Genomic DNA, 17775 nt, shown 5'->3' with positions numbered 1-17775 from the left:
TCACTAATCATCAGGAAAATACTAATCAAAACCACAATGAGATATCACCTCCACCTGTTACAATGGTTACCATCAGAACACAAGGGATAATTTTGGGCAAAGATGTGGAGAAAAGGGAATCCTTCTGCATTGCTAGAGGGAATGTATGGTTATTTAGCCATTATGGAAGACAGAATGAAGACTCCTCAAAAAATTTAAAATGGAACTATCATATGACCCAGAAATCCCATTTATGAATATATATCTGATGGAAATAAAAACACGATACTAAAAAATATGTACCTGCACTTTATGTTTACTGCAGCATTATTCAAAATAGCCAAGATATGGAAACAACCTAAGTGTCCATCAAAGGATGAATGAATAAAAATGATGTGGTATATTCAACACAATTGATTAGGCAGTCATGAGAAAGATGGAAATCCTGCCAGTGGAAAGAATATTGATGGATCCTGAGAGTATTATGCTAAGTGAAATACGTTTCACAGAAAAAGACAAATGTTGCATGATATCAATTATTTGTGGAATCTATAAAAGCTGAACTCACAAATGGAGAGTGGAATGGTAGTTACCAGTAGTTGAGGAATGGGAGAATTGGGAAAATATTAGTCAAAGGGTACACACTTGCAATTATATGATGAATAAATCCTAGAGATCTAATGATCAGCATTGTGGTTATACTTAACATTACAGCATTACATCATTTAAAGTTGGTAAGAGACTAGATCTTAAATATTCTAACCACAAGAAAACATATAATAAGTATGTGACGTGATGGAGGTGTTAACCAACGCTATGGTGATCATCATAATGCAATATATGAATGTGTAAAATCAGATTGTACACCTTCAATTTTCACAATGTTATCTGTCAATAATATCCCCCAAATAAACCAGAATAAATATAAACCTAAAAAATAATTTAATGAACATTAACTGAGTGTTTAAGACAAACCATTAAACCAGACATTATATACATATTATCTCATTCAAGCATCAAAATTTTCTATAAATTGGATACTATTATTCCATATTTATGGATGATACTTTAGTTGAAGAAGTTTAAAAGATATGGACTACACTACACAGCTAATAACTGTCAAGGCAGTATATAAGACCATTTAATTATAATGCAAGTATGTAGGGGGTGCAATCTAATGTTATATACTTTATTATCTAGAATATAACTATAGTAACTGGAACTATTATATATGACTTGGGAAATTTCTTTTGAATATTTAAAAATTCAAAATAAAATTTTCATCAAAAAATATACATAGTGACACTATCTTTGTAATCCACAAGAACTAGCTATCTGAAAGACTCTCAGAATGGATGTATGAAGAACTTGACAAGTCTCTTTTCCCCAAAACAAGAGTGTTATTTGACAAAATTGTCTTGAATAGCCTTTTAAATCACCTGTGCTAAAGACAAGGAACATATTTAGAAGAATTTATTCAACTAAATATACTCAATCCTAGTGAAAAGCACTGCTTCTATTTTACTCAAATTCAACTCGCATCTCAATTTACTTCACCCCAGCTCCATGGTCCTGCCTAAGGAGCTGACATTATTTTTGGAGATGATCATGAAAAATCAATGCCAAAGAATGCCATGGAAAAAATAATAATAAAGATCTCAGCAGCAAATAAAACATTTGACAAAATCTAATACTGATTTATGATAAAATCCTCAATAACCGAGGAATAGAAATATGAAAACACAAAGTATATAGCTCACATCATATTTAATGATAAGACACTAAATACCTTATCCTTAAGATCAGGAAAAAAGGCAAGTGTTCATTTTCACCATTTTTTTTTTTAATACTGTACTGGAGGACCTTGGAAGCGCAATAAGTTAAGGAAAATAAATATTAATAAAATGGAACATGGAAGAGAATAAAGACTGCCTTTATTCCCAGATCACATTATTATATAGAAGAGTATGAAGGAGAGAAAATTAATCTGTTCTAAGTTGATGAGGTAAAGGCTTCTGATCAGAAACATTTTCCTAGAGAAAATAATTCCTGAGCTTTATATTAAACTATGAGTAATTGTCTAAGTCAACAGGCTTTAGAAAGCAAAATCATCCAAAAGAGAGAAAACTGAGAACATAGTATGTATGAAAAACCTCAAGCTCTTCAAAGTAAGCAGTGTAAGGTAAGAATAATTTTAACAAATCAAATTAGAAGCAAAAATATAATGTTTTTTTTACATCTAAACTGCAGCTGATGAAAATCACATGCATTTGGTGTCATTTGCATTCGAAAAACATTCACTAAGACTTTGGAGGATAGATTTGAGAGCGACATAACTGATATCAGAAAGATGATTTGGGTGAGTGACTCAGAACTCCACATAAGTAATGGTGGGGACTTGAATCATGACCCAAGTATATAAAAAAGATGGAGAGGAAGAAATATTTCCTCATACATGGAGAGTATAAAGACATTTGAGCTTTATGATTAATTGGTATGAATGGGTGAGAAAATTTAAAAAAAAATACAAGAGAGAATCTGACGTCTCAAGCTTGGGGGACAAGGAAAACACACGAGTGAGATGATACATTGCATTTCAGATATGTTGAGTTTAAAATGCTTGTTGGGATTTCTTTGGTCATCCAGTGACCAAGACTCCATGCTCCCAATGCAAGAGCCCCGGGTTCAACCCCTGGTCAGGGAAGTAGATCCCACATGCTCACAACTAAAAATATCACATATGTCAATATGAAGATTGAAAATCCTGCCCCCATGCCGCAACTAAGACCCGCAGCCAAATAAGCAAATACATATTTTTTTAAATGCCTGTCAAAGTAGAATGTATAATAGAGATTTGGAAATACGATTTTTAAAAATACCTTAATGAAGTATACTCGATTTACAATATAATGCAAGTTTCTGGTATACAGCACATACATATACATAATTCTTTTTAGAGATTCTTTTCCCTTAAAGGTTTTTACATAATATTGAGTATAGTTCCCTGTGTTATACAGTAGGTCCTTGTAGGTTATCTATTTTATACATAGTAGCGTTTACATGCTAATCTCAGCCTCTTGATTTGTCCCTTTCCCCATCCTCCTCTTTCCCCATTGGTAACCACATTCATAAATTTATGAAGAATGACATCGGAAATAATATTCTAAAGAGGTAAATAGCAAAACATGGTAACTAACATGCAGAGATGAAATCAGGTGTGAGAAGCCCAGACTGGAATGTAAAATATTAAAGAGTAATGATATAAGCGACAGTGGATAAAAAGGGGCCAAAGCAAAAGGAGGAGGAGAAGGGAGGAGGGTAGAGTGAAGGGAAGAAGCTGAGGACGAAGGAAAAACATAAGAAGAAGAAATGATGACATACATGTAAGGGGAAACAGATTCAGAATTTTAAGAAGGTGGAAACAGTAAAATAATTTAACATGGTAAAGAACAAATGAAATTCATTCCACATGATATTAAAAAAGTCTACTGCCTGACTTAGTGTGGAGCATTAAGTAGAATGATGGGAGAAGAACCTACATGGCAGTAATTTTAAAATAGACTGAAAATCAAGAAAGGGGAATACTGAGAATAAGCTACTAGCACAAGTGGTTTAATTTAATAATCAACTACCTACAGCTAATAATCAGCAGTGGAAAATCAAGGAGCAGCCACAAGACAGATATCAGGAAATTTCAGCTGTGACATGTTTGCTCCCTAAGAACCACTTTTGTTATCACTGTTGCTGTTATTGTGTTGCTATCAATGGAGGAAAAAAATAGCAGTGTAAAAAGTGAAATAAGAAGCCCACAAATTGGAAAATATTTCACACATCAGATGTTACGGAATATGAAGAATTAGATAAGTCAGTTACAAGTGACAATCTAATTTTAACTATTTCTGATCTCTTTTAAATTGCTTCACTGTTTATATTTCCTTTCATCGCGGATATTAATCCTAAATAAATGAGGCAAGCCTCAATTTGACTTCCATTTTTGTATGAAAAATATATGAATGAGAAAATGAGATTCTAATAAAAATTGACTAAGAACTGCTAAACCAATCTTAACTGAGAAGACACACTACTTACAGCTCATTAAATTTGATATGATCTTAAAAACCACAAAGAAATATCTGGGGAGCTTTGAGGCACTTTGTTTTTCTTCTGTTTTATTATTAGTAGTTCTTTATGTTCTTTCTCTGAGTGTTTGATAAATATGAACACAAAATCCACAAAAAGTATGATTTTTAGATTAAGATAAGGTACTTACCTTAAAATTTTTATGTGACAAATGAAAACTTTTCTCTAATCCAAATATGGACATAAATATGTACCTGTTAGTATAACAAAATAATCTCTTTGCAAGAAAAGCAACTGTTTTATAGCAATTAATTAAAGCACTCTAAATTATGGAATAGAGTTTTCTTTAATCTGTTCAGGCATAAGATAAATAAATGTACTTAATTTAAACTACAGTGAAATTTGGGTTATTATAAATCTGTTAATGATATATTGCTTAACTTTTGATGAAACACCTACTGCATAAAGTGTTATTTCTTTGTGTGTATTGACATTTGAAGGACTGGAAGAAAAAACATAAAGATTACTATTAAAAAAGAACTCCCTAATTCTTGTTCCCATATGGTGTAATATTTGTGTACAACAACAATAATAACTGCATCACTCTCACCTCAAAGGGATTAATCACAATGATTTCCTCCCCCAAACAATATACACCTAAACCAGATTAGCTGAACGCCCCATACATTGTTTTTTGGTGAATCAGAGAATATATTAGTACCATGATAGTATGATTTTTCCAAGAAACTCTCTTCACTCTAAAATTTACAGTAGTTTGTAAACTTTTACTGCAAGAAATAGTTAAAAGTTTTTCATTAGATGAAAAAATATAAAAATATTATAAGAATTTCTGAGAGGTGACAAAAGAATACTGTTTTTTTTTTTTTCTTTTATTGACTCAATCATTGCTCCCCACTGAACATACCGATGATCAAAAAAGAGCAAAACCACCCAACAACAATGCAGGATGTGCTCTGCAGGCCATTTTCTTACAAGAAAATCTCAGAAGAGGTTTCCTTTTCTGCATGTTTAAACTATCACACCTATGTTTAACAGATGAGAATAATTGTTTTTTCCATGGATTTGCTAGGTAACACTGCAAAGCTTACTGAACTACAAAGGGACGTGTAATTTTAGTAGGCCAATTAAGGATTATTTAGTTTTCAAACTTGTGCAAACATCATTCCATATTACAAAACTCTACTTTGCATAATATGTATGCAGCCTGGCATTTCCTCAGACCTCAATATGTTTGGTCATGTCTTTGAAATAGCCATGTGTGACAGTCAGAAGGTAATTGGGAGCAGAATAAGATGCTACAACAAAGAAATCCTAGAGAACACTGGCCCAAAATTAAGGAGATACTTATTTTTTTCCATAAACAGTAATCCAAAGGTAGGAGAGGATTCCAAGGCTCACAGCATAATTTTGTCATCCTCAACATGTGCTTCTATCCGAGTCCAAAACACTGTTCTTTTTATTGCAATGTTCAGTCAAATGGAAGAAGAAATGGGAAAAAATGTAGGAGAGCAATTTATTTAAAAGTTATGTTAAAAAGCAGCAGTTCATACCAAAACAATGGGATATAGTCCAGCAAAATTTCAAAATTCTTTTTTTTTTTCCTCTTTTCCAAAAACTATGACCCATGTCTCAGAGAAGCTGCAGTTGTTAGGCTGAAGTTGGAAGAGAAGAGGGGAGAGTATTTCTCTGCTTGCTAACTAGTCTGTCCTTCTTGTTTCCAACTCCTCCTCCAATCTCTGGAGAGACTCGTATGTATTTTCTAAATTGCCCCACCCAGTCCAGGCTGGACAATTTCTGCCTGAATGATGTCACTATCTCTGATCCTTATTAGCATCATTCTTTAAGCAGGGGTCCCCAACCTCCAGGCCATGGACCAGTACCTCATGTCAGATAATTGGCAACATTAGATTAGAAATAAAGTACATAACAAATGTAATGTGACTGAGTTATCCCCAAACCATTCCCTCCCACTCACCCTATGGAAAAACTGTCTTCCACCAAACCTGCCCCTGGTGCCAGAAAGGTTGGGGACTGATGCAAGGAATCTGAACTTCAAGATCAAATTCAAATTCAGGATTACTGGGCTTCACTGCTGGTTCAGTGGTAAAGAATCTGCCTGCCAATGCAGGAGACATGAGTTTGATCCCACAAATCAAAGACATGAGTTCAATCTGGGAAGATCCCAGACGCCATGAAATAATTAAGTCCATGTGCCACAACCATTGAGCCAGCACTCTATAGAGCCTAGGAGCAACAACTACCAAAGCCCACGTGCTCTAAAGAAACTCTGCAACAAGAGAAGCCACTGCAACAAGAAGCCCATGTATACGAACTAGACAGTAGCCCTTGCTCTCTGCAACTGGAAAAAAGCCCATGCAAACAATGAAGACCCAGTAGCCAAAAATAAATAGATAAAATTATTTAAAAAATCAGAATTACTGAACTCCTATGAAATTCTGCAGAGGAATATGGTAGTATCTATAGAGCATTTTCCAGGTTCTCCAGTTTTCCCATGTCAGACCCATTACACAAAATTCAATGCCTCACTTCATATATGTGCAAGTAACTATTCCTTATCCCTCAGGTAGAGATGTTGTGCTCATTTAGCTCTGCAATGATCTACTCTCTGATAAAAATGGCACAGTGGAAAGTGGGCTCCACAACTCTTAAAAGCAGGCTGGGAACTGTTAGGTTAGGGCATCTGGGAATGGCTACCCACTCCAGGATTCTGGCCTGGAGAATTCCATGGACAGAGGAGCCCGGCAGGATACAGTCCATGGGGTCACAAAGAGTTGGACACGACTGAGATACTTTCACTTTCTAATGGTTTGCTCAGAGACTGGTCTAGAAGTCAAGGCAAGTGTCTTTAACTCCAGACTCCCTTGCTTCAAAGGAAAACCAGAGAGGGGCCAGCTCAATACACAGAGATACAGCAGGAGCCTTCCCATTTGTCTAGGTCAGTGCTGATACCATCAGACTACACAGAAGAGATTCCTAACCGGACGGAAAAGGGGTGGACAGAACTCTGCCGAGAAGCAAGGACATGGGCTTGGTTTTCAAAGATGAATAAACTGTGGGGAATACACCTCTTTCTGAAAAGCCATAACCGCTCAGGATCCATATTCCAGTCTCAGTGGCAATTAATCTTCCAGCCATAACCTACCTTCTCTTCAAGAATATTGTTTTTAAATACCTGAATAGCTCAGTGTTCAAAGTTTCTTTTTCAGGCATTCTTATTTCTACAGTTTTTTTTTTTTTCTCTCTCAATTTTACTTTACTTTCTATTTAAGTTTAATTTTAATTTGATTCTACTTTTCTTAACATCCACATCTCCTTTGATTCACATTCTGTTTCCCTTACCTGTGAGCTTTTCCATAGAGTCAGTTTTCCTTTCAAAGATATCCATTAACTTTCATTAATATGTGGTAGTAAGTGTCAGTTGTCAACAATTTGAAATAGAGAACAAAATAAATATGAAAAAAGGGAACAGAGGCAGTGGACTGGGTTTTCTTCTATTCTCATGATAATCTCTAACAACTGATAATCATCAGTTTGGATACTACGTGCCAAGACAAAAGTTCCTTAAATTAATAATAAACATACTATACTACAACAATTTAATATAGTTTAAGAATATTTGACACTAAGAATATCACAAACAAAATCACAAATCTGTTTCTCACCATTCTTTACTTTATATAAGAGGATAGAGTTTTCTGAACCACTAGATGTTATCTAGGAATAGATACTACAGGTAGCTAATGCCACAAGGACAGAGGAAGACCCACCCATGCATTTTAAGATGACTTAGATCTGAGTGGGGAATAGCAAGGGAAGAACAGAACCATGGAATGGCATGTAGATCACCCCTCACACCATGGTACACTGTCAGTCTTCTGGCAATCCATACATCACCCGATAGAAGGAAAACGAATTGTAGAAACATGTGAATGCTGACTCCTTTAATAGGGACAAAAGAGAGAGCGAGTATAAACTAGACATGCCAGAGTTTACCATGAACTAGCAAAATTATTCCATGAGCCAAGTTAATTTCAGTCACAGGAAATCAGGACTGAAAATGTTCATAGGAGAAATGTATTTTTTATAATTTCTCAGCTACTAAAATGACAGCAATGATCGGATAGATTTTATAAACTTAAGTCTGACTCAGGGCCGGATCTCCTGTATCTGATATACTCAATCTCCCGAACACACTTCTCATTTTAACTCACCTCTTTTGTGACCGAGGCTTCTAATTTCTTTCCCAAAATCTAAGTGCTCTTCAATATTGACATGTCCATTAGTAAAAGCCCTTGTATCTATTTGTCAACCTGTTGTTATGATTTCTTCCTAGTTTTCCTTGAACTTTTGTACCAGTAAGACACTTTCAACTACAAGCAATAGAAGCTTAATCAACAGAAGCATAACCAACATAAATATTATTTAGGAAGAGGTCTGAAGGCTGATTGTCTCAGAGTTAACCACGATAATACTGTGAAGAAACTAGGCTCTCTTCAGATTCCAACTCGACCATTACAGTTGTTGATCTTTTCCATCATTAAGATTTTCAACTCACGATCACAAGATATTTGTTTTGATTCCAGACAACTTGTCAGCTACAAGGCACGAATAAAGGAAAAGGAATGGTGCCACTGAAGAATTATCCAACATCTGTCTGTGTCAGAGTTTGGCAAAGGATATCCTCAAAGTATCCTATTAGATTTCCTTTTGTGTTTCATTGGCCATGAGTTATTGTTGTTGTTCAGTCTCTCAATCATGTCTGACTCTTCGTGACCCCACGGACTACAGCATACCAGGCTTCCCTGTTTTTCGGTACCTCCTGGAGCATGCTCAAATTCATGTCCATTGAGTCAGTGATGTCATCCAACCATCTCATGTGGTCCCCTTCTCCTCCTGCCTTCAATCTTTTCCAGCATCAGGGTCTTTTCTAATGAGGTGGCTCTTTGTATCAAGCGACCAAAGTATTGGACCTCCAGCTTCAGCATCAGTCCTTCCAGTGAATATTCAGGACTGATTCCTTCAGCACTGACTGGTGTGATCTCCTTGCAGTCCAAGGGACTCTCAAGAGTCTTCTTCATCTACACAATTCAAAAGCATCAATTTTTTGAAGCATCAGTTTTTCTTTATGGTCCAACTCTCACATCTATACATGACTACTGGAAAAACCATAGCTTTGACTAGACGGACCTTTGTTGGCAAAGTAATAATATCTTTGCTTTTTAATACGCTGTCTAGGTTTGTCATAGCTTTTCTTCCAAGGACCATGCATCTTTTAATTTCATGTCTGCATTCACCATCTGCAGTGATTTTGGAGCCCAAGAAAATACAGTCTGTCACTGTTTCCACTGTGTCCCCAACAATTTGCCAGGAAATGATGGGACTGGATGCTATGATCTTAGTTTTTTGAATGTTGAGTTTTAAGCCAGCTTTTTCACTCTCCTCATTTACCTCATCAAGAGGCTCTTTAGTTCCTCTTTGCTTTCTGCCTTAAGTAGGTCGAATAATGACCCTATCCCTCAAGAATAAAATATCAGGTAATAAACTATCTTCCCTGAAGACTGCTGCATTGGTATTGAACGAAATCGGAATTCAAAAGGTTTGGGCATCAAGGAAGTGTTTTCCTTTTGTTTGTGATGAACTCTAAAGATTATGTCTCTTAGTTTCCCAACACAAAGTTATATCCATTTTCTTCATTCTAAAAGTTCACAATTTGAAATCATATTCCAAGTGACCCTGTACAATATCTTTCCCATTTACACCTGCTGAGAAATGTTTATCTTTTCAGAATTCAACATGCTAGCCTAAGGAAAATGACTATATGAAGCAAATTGGAATAGGATTATCTTCCTTCCCAAACTGCCACAATTTGGTTCAGAAGTAAATCCTACCATATCATAGCACTTATCAAGACAATACCTCTGCTTTCCAGAGGTACATTAAAACCTTAACATTCAAGAGCATGTGAAAATACATAATTCAAATGGTTGCCTATAAATTCAATGACTTCTGTTATCTGAAACATTTTCATTGATGACACCAAAGAACTCCTAATTGTTTTAGCACTAACAGAAGCCTCTTAAATTTTAGAAACAATAATTTTCCATTTTGGCTTCAGACATCAAAATAAGAATTATTTTTGTTTCACCACCATGAAAAAACAGTATACCAAAATTATCTAATAAACACATGCAGGATGTGTCATCAATTTTAATTTGTGAAGAAATCAGATTGTATATGTTCAGTAAACGTGATATTGTAAAATAATAACAAAATTTTATCATTTACATGTGTATTTCGAATACAGATAAAAGACCACCTTAATTTTTACTAAAATTAATGAACTTGATTATTAAGTGTTGCTGAAAAAGCAAGTTAATCAGATAGTGAGTGTTCCAATGAAAGTATTTACCACTTCATAGTTATTTCTAAAATTAACCCATATCTATTTATGTGCAGGGAGGAGATGAAGAAACTTAGATTATATCGTGGGAAACTTGCCAAGTCACTGACTCATTTCAGTCCAGTTTAGTCACTCAGTCATGTCCGACTCTTTGCGACCGCATGGACTGCAGCACACCAGGCCTCTTTACCCATCATCAACTCCTGGAGCATGCTCAAACTTATGTCCATCGAGTCAGTGATACCATCCAACCATCTCATCCTCTGTCATCCCCTTCTCCTCCTGCCTTCAATCTTTCCAAGCATCAGGGTCTTTTTTCCAGTGAGTCATTTCTTCACATCACATGCCCAAAGTATTGGAGCTTCAACTTCAGCATCAGTCCTTTCAATGAATATTCAGGACTGATCTCCTTTAGGATTGACTGGTTTGATCTCCTCGAGTCCAAGGGACTCTCAAGGGTCTTCTCCAACACCACAGTTCAAAAGCATCAATGCTTTGACACTCAGCTTTCTTTATGGTCCAACTCTCACATCCATACATGACTACTGGAAAAGTCATATACATACATGACTACTGGAAAAATACAAATAATATCTGAGTATCACAAAAGTGACTCATTTATCCCTGTAAAATTTTTAAAGAGAAAAAAAAAAATAGATCATTGTGTTCTTACAGAAGATTAGAGTCCAAATCATTACAATGATTGGTGTGTTGTAAAGCCCAAATGCCAGCCTATATTCAAAGTTAGTTACTGTCCAGTACCTAAAAGCTTTTCATTTATTTTATGTTTATAGTTTCTATCCTCTAGTGAAATTACACTAGTTACAGCACTTTATTATTATACTTAAATGTTTCATACCTACATGTTAAGGTTTGGTCCCAGATTCTTAAATACTTTCCTTAGTTCACAAACACTATTATGCAGGAAACATTATAAACTTCACAAAATATTGCTCGCTTCCACATATCACTTTCATTACAAATCATCTTAACCTTTTTCTACCTTCTTCTGTCCTTACTTGAACCAACTTCTGGGAGAAGCATTTTCTGTTAAATCATCCTGTTTTTGCCATAACCTGTCTCCCTCTCCCACAAAGTTCTGGCTAGTCCTATTTTTTTCCTTCTCTATAAAATAAAAGCCTTTTCCTGTTTGATTTTTGAGATACTTGTACATCTTTACATCTTGGGATCAGCAATATCTTTTGTGAGTACAGTTTCTTTATGTAAGTTTTTTATATGTTTTTATTTTAAATGAAACTAGTGAACTTGGAAGAGGACCTTCACCTCAGATGTTGATTTCAGCCTTTTTAAGACACTAAGCTAAGTTGTGCTTAGATTCCTGCAACAGAGAAACATGAAATAATAAACTTATATTGTAATAAGCTACTAAACTTATAAATAATTTGTCACTCAGCAATAGAAAACTAATACATATTGAAATGCACAACATGAACTTAAGTCCCACCCTAGATCACAACTTAAGGTTGTTTTTTTGCTTTTTTTAAATAGAAAAGCTTCCCTTTTACATTCCTACCAGAAACACACAATGACTCTAATATCTACTGGACTAGATAAACAAATCTGCATGCACATAAAATTATTTAGTCTTAAAAAGGAAGAGGATTTTGACACATGCTACAACACTTATGACCCATGAAGACATTATTCTAAGTGAAATAAGACTATCACTAAAGTACAAATAATGTATGATTCCTTTAATATGCGATTCTGAGAGCAGTCAGACTTATAGACAATATAGGATGGTGGTTGTCAAGGGCTGGGGCATTATTATTCATCAGGTTACAGAGTTGCTGCTGAGGGAAGCTTGTAGAGATGGATGTTGGTGATGCTTATACAGCAGTGTGAATTTACTAATGCCACAGAATTTTTAAAAATGGTTACAGTGGTAAATTTTATATGCATCTTACAGCAGTTATAAAGAAAAGAGTAAATAAATAAGAACAGAGAACAAAAAGAAAAAACTTCCTTAAGTTTTTAATATATCTCATGCAATTGTTTTCCTCTGCATTTTATTTGATGGTAACTAGAAAAAAATCTTTAAATGTACTACAGTTATTATAATGGCTGATACTCATTTAAATGAAATATTACATTAAAAATCTCAAAAGTTGAATTATAACATTTAAAATAAACTCTTCTAGGGGATACCTAGATAATGGTGTTATTTCATGATCAAAACATTTCCCGTGTACACACATGAGAAAATAGGATAATATCTATACAGCATTGGTATTACACTCATTATTTGGATATGGAGCTTTCCTGTAATGAATTCCACCTACAAAGGAGAAGAAAAGTGTTCTGTTGATTGACCAACAATATTCAATTAAAGCAAATATTAGCAGACATGATCGCTACTTCATTTTCATTACTAGAATCATTTCTGGCAGAATAGAAAATAGAGACAGAACTCAGTAGAAAGGATAACATTTATCCTAAGATGAGAAGACTTAGTATAACACTGGTTCTGACATTCAGTAAATATCTTTGTGAGATATTACAGCCAAATTTTGGAGATTTAGTTTTGACCTTCTAATAAGCAGATGTTTATTTTTACCAGTTTTACAGTAGTTGATTAGATCATCCCTGTGATGATTTATGGAAGTCTGTCTATTTAATCTTATCCAGAGGAATCCAAAGAGATTTTTTTTGAATTATGATTTTAGAAAGCGATATGTCTAATAATCTACCATGCTGGGTCATACTTTGAATCAGAAGCTGATTTTACAGATATTCTGTAACCTGTTGAACTAATATACAGTCCTGTGTTCCCTCGGTTCTTTGCAGGAGATATTGAAGATATTTAAGGCAATAGCCAGTCAAATACTGGGACATAGCCAAGTTCTTCACACTAGCAAAGTATCTCAGAAGAAGCACAATACACTCAAATTATAACAACAATAATGACTTTTCTCAGTTGCATCTGAAGAAAGAGTAAACTGATCATGTGAATGCTTCATTACATTCTTCTGTGTTTGCTCCAAGAAATTGAAGGATAGCAGTAGTTGTTGATCATTGTCTAAGTCATGTTATTTTGTTAAGGCAACAAATACCCAATGCTCTATTCCAGCTTTGTGGATTAAATTTGCAGATTGAGAATAGCAGAATTGTTATCTCTGTCACAAGGATAAAACTTAAAGCTGATATTAAAAAGGGTTACAAACTTACATAACCACATACACAGTTAAAACATGCCCAGCGTATAATTTTTAAAGGGAAATATATTTTCAAATTTTTAACAACAATATGTCCAATAAATTGTAAACGGTGCATGAACTTCATACTAAATATCTGGAAACTGGGCCACAAAGAACACAAAAAGAATATCTAAAATCTTATAACTGATTCATATTTTGAAATTCTTTATATAACACTTTTTTAGAAATGTTATAAGAAAAACTTAAAAGGACAGCTACTCATAACAGTGTTCTGTTTCAAATTATCAGAAATAAAATAATTTTAGGCTTTTAATGAGGTAGCATCTGTCATTGATGAAAAAAGTAAGATTCATTAATAAAAATTTATTTTGAGAATTTTCTAATTCATCATGATATCAAGTGTTAATTTATGTGCAGAATACCAGTATAACCATATCATAGTATCAAAACTGACTCTAATTTTGAGATGATATGCTACTATTAATAATATTGTTTCAATGTTTAATTACAGGGTAATATTATAGGCACTTTAAATATATTTTTTAATCTTCAAGCAACCTTAGAAGGTAGGTGCCATTATTATTAGTCCTATTTTACAAATGGGGTAACTAAGGCTCAGAGAGTTTAAGATTAATTCACCTAAGATTCAAGACCAGCTACGGAAGTCTTCACTTATTTCTTTCTATCCACTATCACAAAGACCTGCTAAGACCAAGCACAGCATTGCAAAATAAGGAAACTTTTCTTCTCAGATGCTTCTGTTCCTTCATGCTCCCTTACTAGCAACCGCCACATACTATGTCAGGATCCATGCATAACCACGAGCCAACCATGTAACATTAAAACAGAAGGGGATTTGAGAGACATTCTTCTATTAAAATTCACTCATGGCAGTGTATTTCTCAGAGAAGGTGGAGTTTTAGCCTTTTTTTTTTTTTTCTATAATTCTGAGAGTGGCCTGTTTTTTCTGATCACAAACAGTATATGGGCAGGTTATTAGGAAAGAGGATCTGAGAGCTAGACTATTGGAAAGCTGCACATGATGGCCATGTTGATAGTACTGCTGCCCATAGCCTCTTCCTCTTGCTCTACAGACACCTCTCTCCCTCCTCTAACCTCAAATGCTCAGATATCACAGATGATGGTTATGCTGTGGTGGTATAAGGGTTCGAGGATATAGGCCCCAGAATTTCAGCTGCTTCAAGCCTTCTAAGATCCAGGATAGAAAATATTGTTGCACAAAGTTAAGGTCTTACTAGTGTAGATCTGTGAGAGCCATAGTGAGAAAGGTTACTGACCGCAATGAGAGAATACCCAGAGACAGCCATGTTTTACAATGACTTCCTTGCTGATGGCCTCAAAACTACTTTGTCTTTCACCTAATTGCTAGATGTAAAACACATTCTGCCTTGACAGGCCATATTAATTTATGAATTGCACATTCAGGATTCTATTATATACATTAAAATCTTACAAAAGCAGAACTTACGACAGATCGAATAAAATTATGATTTATTCCAGAACCCTTACTCATCCCTTTGTCTATGCTAAAATATTGTACAATATATGTAGAAGACTACCACGACAGAAGTCTCAGAGGTTTCTCTGTTTCTCATAAACACATTTTTTTTTTATTAAATAAATTTATTTATTTTAGTTGGGGGCTAATTACTTTACAATATTGTAGTAGTTTTTGCCATACATTGACATGAATCAGCCATGGGTTTACATGTGCTCCCCTTCCTGGACCCCCCTCCCACCTCCCTCCCCATCCCATCCCTCTGGGCCATCCCATTGCCCCAGCCCTGAGCATTTGTCTCATGTATCGAACATGGAATGGTGTTCTCATAAACACATTTTTAAGCTTTCTTGCACTTATTTCCTTTCTGCTACTGCTACTGCTAAGTCGCTTCAGTCGTGTCTGACTCTGTGCGACCCCAAAGACAGCAGCCCACCAGGCTCCCACGTCCCTGGGATTCTCCAGGCGAGAACACTGGAGTGGGTTGCCATTTCCTTCTCCATTTCCTTTCTGCTTTATCGTGAATAGATTCTAGCTCTTTAGAGTCACTCTGGATTGTCCACGTGATTTTACCTTCAATTTTATGCTATTTACGGGATTATTTAGATTCATATTTTGCTCCATAGGGACCCACTAGAGAAGGCTCTAGAATCTGAAGTCAAGAACATGATATTGTCAAGACACAAATGTGTGGAAATAACATAGGTAAAAATCATAGATAATAGCCCAATGTTGTAGAGCATATTAAATAAATTGATACATATAAAACACTTAGAATAGAGCTTTGTGGGTCAGCTGTACTACAATATGTGTTATCTAAAATGACAAAAAGGGAATAAAAAGCACAAAGGAGAATAGTGTGAAGCTTTGGGAAATGTTATTTTATATAAGACAGTCATGGAAAATCCTTAGTATAATGAGGATATACTGTACTTGATCACAAATATCTATATAGACCTTTTTAATATGTAGGGTTATGCTAGTTTCCCAGATATCTGAAACAGTAGGAATTTCTCCCCCTTTTTTAGTCTAAAAATTTGATTCCAGGTTGAACCATAAAATGTGGGTTTATTCTATTTATATGTAATGGGAAACTAACCCTTTGCAAAAAAAAAAAGGCAAGCTACATAACCATTTAGGATGTACAGAAGTTACAATTGTTAGCTTTTGTGTTAATGTGTAAAATATATGCATTAATTGCCACTCATCAATACATATTTATGTTATTTAATACTTAAGATTGCTTATTTCTTTTGAAAAACATGAAGAATCTTAATAAACTCTCACCCTATGTACTGATTGTAGAAAGGATATGTTATCGAGATCTTTCAAAAAAATTTATAATCTGACAACATCTGTCATTTAACATTAAAAAGACATATTAAAAAAGCACAATGGATAAAGTTGGGAAAATATAAGTAAAGAAAGTGAGCTGATTTTGAAAATGCACAGAATAAGAACATTACTGTTTGACTGTGGACCAGACTTAAATCTACTCCAGCATCAAAGTGTAGGTTATGAAATTCTTCCCAGATTTGGGTCACTGAGATGTGTTTCATTCCAAAAGAAAGCTAGACACATATAGGAACAGTCTTCAGAATTTGAGGCTCAAGCTATGTTTTTCCATCTACAACAGTCACAAAATGAGAGGTGGCATTACTTTCTACCTAGTACCCTTCTTTTGTTCTTCTAATAACACTAAAACGTGTTCACATACATTGAACAGGAACACTAAGTGAAGCTTAATTACTCGTGCCCCAAATAATATTCCTTTTCTTCTTTTCCAACATAAGTAAGACTAATCAAACTGTCACTCAGCATTATCTAAGTTTTGGATAGGCAATATCTTCAGAGTCTTTTTTAACACTGGAAAACAGATCATTATCACAAACCATGAAAAATAACCAATTTTAATATAACACAAGAACTGCACTGTTATACTTGACAAAATATCAATGTTTTCAGAAACCCATGACTTTGCACAAGGTATACAAGGAATTTTTAAAACATATATATATATATATATGTTTTATATGGGTATATATATATAGTTAAACATTTGATACTGAAAAATATCCAGTCATATAAATCAATACCTGCCCCCCCCCAATTAAAAGGTTAGCGATCCTCCCTGTCATAACGTACGAAATTTCTGTTTTATTACACGCGGCCTTACCTAAATTAGTGAGCAGGACTCCAATCTCAGGACTCTCACTTCGCTTCCCCTTTCCACTGTTGCAATTTAGGCTGATGTGTCTTCCCAAAGCATATCAAGAAAAACAAAACAAAATCAAACAAACCGCTTGTTTTCATTGGCTTCTCAGAGTGGTCTTTTTGAACCACAAACCAGCCAGGCCTGCACGCTCGGCCTTTCCTCGCTGTGAGGCGCGGGCTGGGCGGAACTAATAGCCTTGGGGAGCCGCAGGGCAAGCTGGGAAATTCATCTGGCAATTCTGCAGCACCAAGTCTCGCTCAGGTGTAGCTCCTCAAAAAAGGCATGCTTATTGGAGGCAGCTGCTGAGATAATAGTACCAGGACAAACCTACTAAGAGATAGCAGACAACTCGGTGGAGGAG

The 17775-nt window shown here is 35.1% G+C and overlaps 1 pseudogene across 2 annotated transcripts in view; it reads right to left on the bottom strand.

The window, feature by feature from the left end:
- LOC145509217 (protein CFDP2 pseudogene) overlaps positions 1–17775 on the bottom strand; it is an 837797-nt pseudogene that overhangs the window by 766584 nt on the left and 53438 nt on the right. The window contains exon 3 of one of the 2 annotated variants that reach the window (XR_014055918.1): positions 17376–17455. The product of XR_014055918.1 is annotated as a protein CFDP2 pseudogene, transcript variant X1 (transcript). Of the gene's footprint in view, positions 1–17375; positions 17587–17775 lie in introns of those variants that run through there. The other variant, XR_014055919.1, reaches the window with a different exon arrangement.

The sequence above is a fragment of the Giraffa tippelskirchi genome, chromosome 1 (genome assembly GCF_054371585.1).
Source record: "Giraffa tippelskirchi isolate mGirTip1 chromosome 1, T2T-mGirTip1v1.2.pri, whole genome shotgun sequence".
In the NCBI taxonomy this organism is placed as follows: Eukaryota; Metazoa; Chordata; class Mammalia; order Artiodactyla; family Giraffidae; genus Giraffa; species Giraffa tippelskirchi.
The sequence above is the reverse complement of the archived record's forward strand: the minus strand, read 5'-3'. Positions and strand labels throughout refer to the sequence as shown.